This window comes from Ylistrum balloti, unplaced genomic scaffold (assembly GCF_031769215.1).
Source record: "Ylistrum balloti isolate Yb309-2 unplaced genomic scaffold, AGI_CSIRO_Ybal_v1 Utg370284, whole genome shotgun sequence".
Classification (NCBI taxonomy): domain Eukaryota; kingdom Metazoa; phylum Mollusca; class Bivalvia; order Pectinida; family Pectinidae; genus Ylistrum; species Ylistrum balloti.
Genome location: NW_026782217.1, coordinates 581,256 through 588,270, shown reverse-complemented (window position 1 = coordinate 588,270; position 7,015 = coordinate 581,256). Strand labels below are relative to the sequence as shown.

The 7,015-nt window shown below is 32.7% G+C and overlaps 1 protein-coding gene across 1 annotated transcript in view; it reads left to right on the top strand.

Annotated features, from left to right (window-relative positions):
- The window catches only part of LOC132552879 (peptidyl-prolyl cis-trans isomerase), a 513,126-nt gene that overhangs the window by 185,622 nt on the left and 320,489 nt on the right, over window positions 1-7,015 (top strand). The window lies entirely within an intron of this gene.

Below are 7,015 nucleotides of genomic sequence, written 5' to 3'. Positions count from 1 at the left end.
TCCTGGATGACAAAAAGACCAATAAGGAAAACTATTCATTTAGATAATGTGTGCTTAACTTACGGATTTATTCATAAAGATTTACCTTTATAGATTGAATCGAAAAATTTTGTTTCTGAAAAACAACAAGAAAATACAAACATGTCAACATAATCATAATCCAAACACAAAATCAGTTCAAACTGGGCAAAATATGAACAAAAGGAAGATTTACACAGAGAATCCTGAAAAAGTTCTGAGAATAAGAACAGTTGTGTCAGAAGTGTGAGTGTCTTCTGCTTTATCAATGACCCACCAGTCCAAATAAGTAATGTCATATTCTCAAATGAGAAAAAGTAAAACAACAGAGTCAACAAGCAAACTAACGAGCATGAAAGACGTCCAGCTTCATATCACAAAAACATACAGAATGTTTCTCAATGAGTTCACTGTGACAACCATAAAACTTCTCTATAACTTTCATCAACCTGTATCTTTTGAATCAATGTGTACAAGTTTGTCTGTCAGTTGACGACTTCTTGCATGAAAATCGTGATAATGGGAACAGGCCCAAGAATATTGAATCAACTGTGACATGGAAGCACCATAGGTTTGGGGGAGGTTGCTATCCAGATCAGGAAAATTCGCATTAGGAAAGCTGAAATCATCACGTATATCATACAGCCGGGTGGAAAACTGTCCATGTTGGGTTTTATTGTATGAATGATATAGATATTAGTAACTGATTAAGAAGAATCTGTCCTGTTTTTGATTTCCAGTTCTGGTGGGTATATACATGTACAATTGATGTGGTCAATACATTTCTTGTTGTTATCTAAAGACAAGACTTCAGCAATATGTCTGAAAGTAACATCAAACAACTTTACAGTGTGTTTGTGACTTGTTTTGATAAGCGCTCCATTAAATTCAGCCTTGTATGAAAACAAAAACAAATCAGCCAAAAAGGGCACAGTTAGTTCCCCTAGGTATGCCAAGAGTATGTTGGAAGATCTTACCGCTGAACTCAAATCATTTTTACGATTGTGTCCTCCATTCTTCTTTGATTTGGACGGGTTTTATAATGCTGTTCACCTCTCTTGGAAAAGAAAGCTTTCATAACAAGAGAACGGAGGTGTTCCTTCAGTTTCGAATGGGGTAAGGTGATGTACAGAGTGAAAAATGAAATGTTTTAATAGAAGATTTTTATAAAGAAGAGGGTGTTGAAGATTTGTCAAATGATCTTACTCATACTAATATTTCAACTTCTTGAGTAAATGGTAACACAATAATACTGTAACCCATAGTTGATAGTACTAAGAATGGTGGTTAGTAGTTTTTGACAAAGGCTTGATTGAACAGCTAGCCATGCTGGCAATGAAACATTGTTTACATGAATTTTTGTGAAGTTACATGAATCCAATATAAATGGGGAAGGTCCTTCTCATTTTTAAATGGCCAATCTAAATCATACCGAAGCATGATTAGCCAGTATTTTGTCTTTGGAAAGATTGGAAAATTAGTTCCGAAAAAATTCAATTGGGAATAAATATTCATATGTCTTGATACACTATGGAAAAGTGATTGAACTCATTAAAAGGAAATCTTTATACAATTGGTTATAAACAGTACTTGTGGTAATACTTCAGGTGACTAGATAAATATGTGAAGAACACAAAAACGAATTGATAACAAATTAATTTAATGAGAGCAACATTAATATGTATACATGCTATATGGTATGACGGAATCATGAGGGCAGTTCTTTCCACAAATGTAAAGTTATGGATAAAAACATTGAATACATCCACATATTTGTATCTTAAATTGCACTTGGGAAGACCATGATTGACCTGAATATCTAGAGGGTAATAACGGGTAATACTGAAACTCTTTTCCTATAAAATCTGCAAATATGGCATTGTATCGTAGATATGCTAATCACTAATTGACCGTTAATTTCCTTTCTCCATCATTGTAATGTTTGGAGAAAAAAGGTTGTATGATAGATGGAAAAACAGTTCTTATGGAAAATATATGACAAAATGATATTTCAAACACAAAACAGTTGCAAAATGAAGCAGTTTTCCCCCATATTGAACAAGAATTTACATACATTTCGTTCTGATACACAAATGCACAACATTGCAAAAGAAAAGTATAGATGTAGACCAGACATGTATAATAATTACAGATTCATTAAACGAGAGCAACATTACCCATCAAGTGAACCCAACCATTACTTTTTGATGTGTAATTGAATCTGAAACTTTCAGAACAGAAAAACAATATTTAGATACTTATTAAACATTTAAAACAGAACAACACTCAATGTATTGATATGGGTAGTAACAATTCATGTGTGAAAAACACTGCTTCAACTCAGTAAATATTTTTATGAATCTATCTGTAGATAAAACCTTATTACTTATGAAAATTAATACTATTATGTAAAATGAACAGCAGTAAAATCAGAACAGCACTTTGTATTAATATATGAGTTTATATGCTGAAGGAATTACATACAAAGTTATACTATCACATCTTTTCAGATACATGATTTAGAAAAATACATACAACAGTGTGTTCTCAGTATGGATGAAAATTTCATTTTTAAATCTCTTTTTATTTATTGTATTTTCTTAAAATTAAATCTACCCATAGTTGTAAAATGTTTTTGTGACAAGCTCTGATATACAGCAGGCCAGGTTTGCAGGCTTATTTCATCCACAGTGTGCCAGAGGATCGTACCCTGTTCTGTACAGCACGGTACGTCACACCCACCCTATAAAGTAAACCCTAACAGTTACATACTTGTTGGTGTGTTTGAAATTTGACAAAATAAACTTTACAGTGGAAGTTAAAAATCAATTATCACTGAAAAATATCTGTGGCGTTGATGAAGCAGTCACCAGTTCAACAATTGTAGATAAAAGATATAAATAGTAACAATAACATCAAAAATGTCAAATCAACTCATAAACACATGTATAGATATACATTAATGCTTTATTATGTAAAAGAAACAAAATAGAACAGCCTCTAGTTGTATCAACATGATAACCAATAAGGTATGTTAATAAAACAGTCATCTGGAATGAACAATTAAAATATTTGGTACAATGTCAAAAAAATTTCTGTGGTGTGATGATTACCTGTTGAAACTAATCATAGTAGGTAGGCAGTATTTAGAATTGTTGATATAATTCAGATTTACGTAATTTACATCAAATCCATCAGAGTCCTTACGACAGTAGGTAAGCAGGGACACTGCCCTGGGTCAGGACACAGACAATCATACTTAGTATGTGAACTTCTTTTGACTAAAACGAACTGTCACATATATTGGAAGCGTAATACTAACTTTGCCTGAAACACCGTTCCATTGTAATGTCTGTGATATATGTTAGATGCCCCCTGCTAGAGTAGTACTGCCTATACATGTCCGTTGCTAGTGTTGTACAATCTGTTTTAGTTTGGTGCCAGTGCTGTACAGTCGATATTAATCTAGTGCTAGTTTTGTACTGTTTATATGTCTCTGGAGATGTTGTTGTATATTAGTGTGGTGGTAGTGTTCTAGTCTACATTAGTCTGGTACTAGTGTTGTATGGTCTATATTTAATCATTGCCAGTGATAAAATCCTATAATTTTGTGGCACTCATTTTTTGGGGTTGTTAAAAAAATATTATTTAGTGGACAAATATAGCGAAATAAATCTACTTATGATTACCTAACAGTTCATGGACATATGAAATTGTGGTACACACAAAATGAGTAAAGATGAATCTGCCAGGAAAAACTTAAGATTTTCTAGTATACTGTCAAACTATTCCTAGCTCTAGTGTTCCAGTCTACTAATGCCTCCTCCTCTGATACTCCATTTGCCTGTGAAGTCTGATTTTCAGTACTATACCAGTATCTGAAATATGGTCTTTGTAGATAAAAGAAAAGTTAACAAGCATTGTAATGTTTATTTGTTGAAAAGCTGACCCAGATGAAATGAAATTGAAAATCAACATCAGACAATTAACATAGTTTGAAAAATAATGTATTTTCTCAATCACCCGGACAGTTCTTGTTTTGATAATTACAAATTTTGAACTTTTAATACTTGCATGAGATAACAACACCCCAAACAAGAGCATACACCATATGCCTGTTCTTTTGGTGTGAAATATAAAAGTATATAATAGTATAAAATGGGTACAAATACTGCAATGGCACAATCATTTCCAAATCAAAATGTAACTGAAAAAGCACAATTTTAAATCATTATAAGAAAGCCTACTAAATCCAAAAGAACTCAGGAAGAGGATCTCATGCAAACGTAACTGACAAGAACAAATAATTGCTGAATCTAAATGTCATTAAAAAAAATTATATATTCTCAAAAAATAGCAATAACAAAAAATATTTATGGATGGATGGACCAAGAATGCAGAGATATTTGAACAGCCTTCCATCTGATGATGATGGGCTAAAAGTGAGGGATTTGATCATTATACAAACAAGTTTTAAAAAACAAACTACGTCGTAAATTGTGCATATATAACATTCACTGCTCTCCCATGTTAATAATTCTAATTAAGTGTGAATTATACACAAATCCTTTTCAGATATAAACTGTATTAAATGTACACCTTTCCCAGGGAGACATGCAATACTTTGGGGTTTGGGGTAAAGCACCCTACGAGCCATCCATCCATGATGAGGACCATACAATTCACCGTTTTGGTTCACCTTTGTCATCACAGTGGAAAGTAAAACTTGTTTAAACCGGTTGAGGTCAAAATGTACGTATGATACACGATGACAGACAAAGGCAGTCACCACACATGTAGATCATTCTGATTGCCATTGATAGAGAGTACCCCCTTTCTACAAATATCAAATGCTGGATGAAGTGATTTCAGCAGGAAAGTACAGCCACCAGCCAGTATGTAGCCTAAAAAACATTGACACTGTGCACAAATTTTCTAGTTTGTTTAGGTTATCAGGTGATGACTACTATTGGACTCAAGTAAATTGTGTAATTTCTTTTAAAACGCTTGGAATTCAAGTCCATTGTGTGGTATGATGATATTACACATAAGTCTTTCATTCATCATTCAGTCTTTTACCTTCTGTCCACATCAAAAAGCAAAAGCATTTCTAAGTCAGTAGGTATATAAATTGTCTTGTTGACATCTTCAAGAAGAGTAATCACAGAATCCTCCCAAGGCTTAAACCTCTGTCCTGTTTCAGCATCCTGAAAACCTTATGAATAGTTAATAGTTCACAAAATCCTGTTAATTATCAAATATATCACATTATATAAGTAAGAACAGTATATTTGTCAGTAGCTGTACAATAATCATGCTTGTCATACTGAAGTGAAATAAAGGGAACTTCAAACCAATCATAGCTCTGCTGTCTTATTGTAAATGCATTTATAATATAAGCATATCAGTGAACAGGATTCTTCATCAACTTACAGAACTCGATTATTTGGTTTCTTTTGAGAAAATTATTGAAATATTTATTTGGTTTTGTAGGAATTCCAACCTTTACCAGACCTTTCCATCAGACACATTGTCCTCTTTCTGTAAAACTAAAGTTTGGTATGGAGTCTACGGGGACATACTCCACAAATTAAAGAAAGCCAAATACAACTATAGCCTAAACAAAGCAGGGGACTTGTTGTTTTACCCTGTTTCTTATTATTGTTTTTATTATTTAAGTCACATAGCTCTGACAATTGTAAATGGACGTTGACCAATTTGAAATTTTGAAATTTCAGTAACATAAAGCAATATACAGAATTTAGTTAAATGTGACAGAAAGGTATTATTTGATGGACATGAAGAAATGGTCTATTTTGAGGATTTTAAAATCCACTAAAAATCTCAAATTGTTAGACAGAAACTAAACAAACAGACTGACAGACTAAAACAATGTAAGCATAAAAGTATATTTCAAAACTATCTCTAATATATTTATGTCATTCTACTCCAGGGTATAGATGACCAACAAATCATCACTTATGATAATCCAGGGTGCCATTGCATGCCTGACAGACAACTGGCATATCTAAGGTTCTATGAATAGGGAATCAAGCAAATGGACCCTCATTAAAGAAATTACAAAAACAAAATGATCAAGTTTGATCAAATGTTTCTTTTAAATCAATTTTGGAGTGGTTGTTTCAACTTGATGGTCTTGCTGCATCGAGATACTGTTTCTTTATGAGAATATTTGTAGAAGTTGAAAAATTTGTTGTTGTTTTTTTTTTTTTTTTTTTTTTTTTTGTTTTTCAGATACTTATTTCACTGCTATTTTGTGTCATTTGCCCCAGAAATCTTGAGATATATTGAACAAAATTTTCTCTTTTTAACTTCATGAATCTAAGGAAGGAAATGACTCATACATAATTACACTAACTTTATCCTGGCAAGATCAATTTCCATGCCAAAACACCAAGTGGAACAATGTGAAGAAGGCAAGGCGTTTCATGTAGGTGTAATCCATATATCTATATCTTTCTTTATCTATAGCTGTACTACAAAAAAGGACCTTTTACTGCCAAGAGAACTGATCAGAATGCAAATCAAATGGAATGAAACCATAGTATTCCAAACTTTAACATTATGAGAATAGTGTAGTTTCATCCATGTCCTTATACTTTTTACATGTATGAGTAAGAAGTTCTTAATGAGAAAATGAATTTAACCTTTCAACTTCAATGTGATCTTGGGCTAAGGCATAGTTAGATCAAAAACATAGGTAAGAAAATTGCATGAACTTTTAGCCCTGATAAGGTTCTCCACCAGGTGAACTGAAAAGATGTAAGGGATAGTCTAAGCAGTGACTGAAAACATTCTCCACACAAATATAAAAATCAACAAGACAAGCAAATTACCTTGGTGGAAAAACTTTTGCTGTTGCATTGCTTCTAAAGAACAATTCTGAAGATACTGATCAAGCTGTTGTGGAAGGTGACTGCACCTATATCAATATATAAACATGTGTGATACTGACAATTAATCTATATCATTTAAC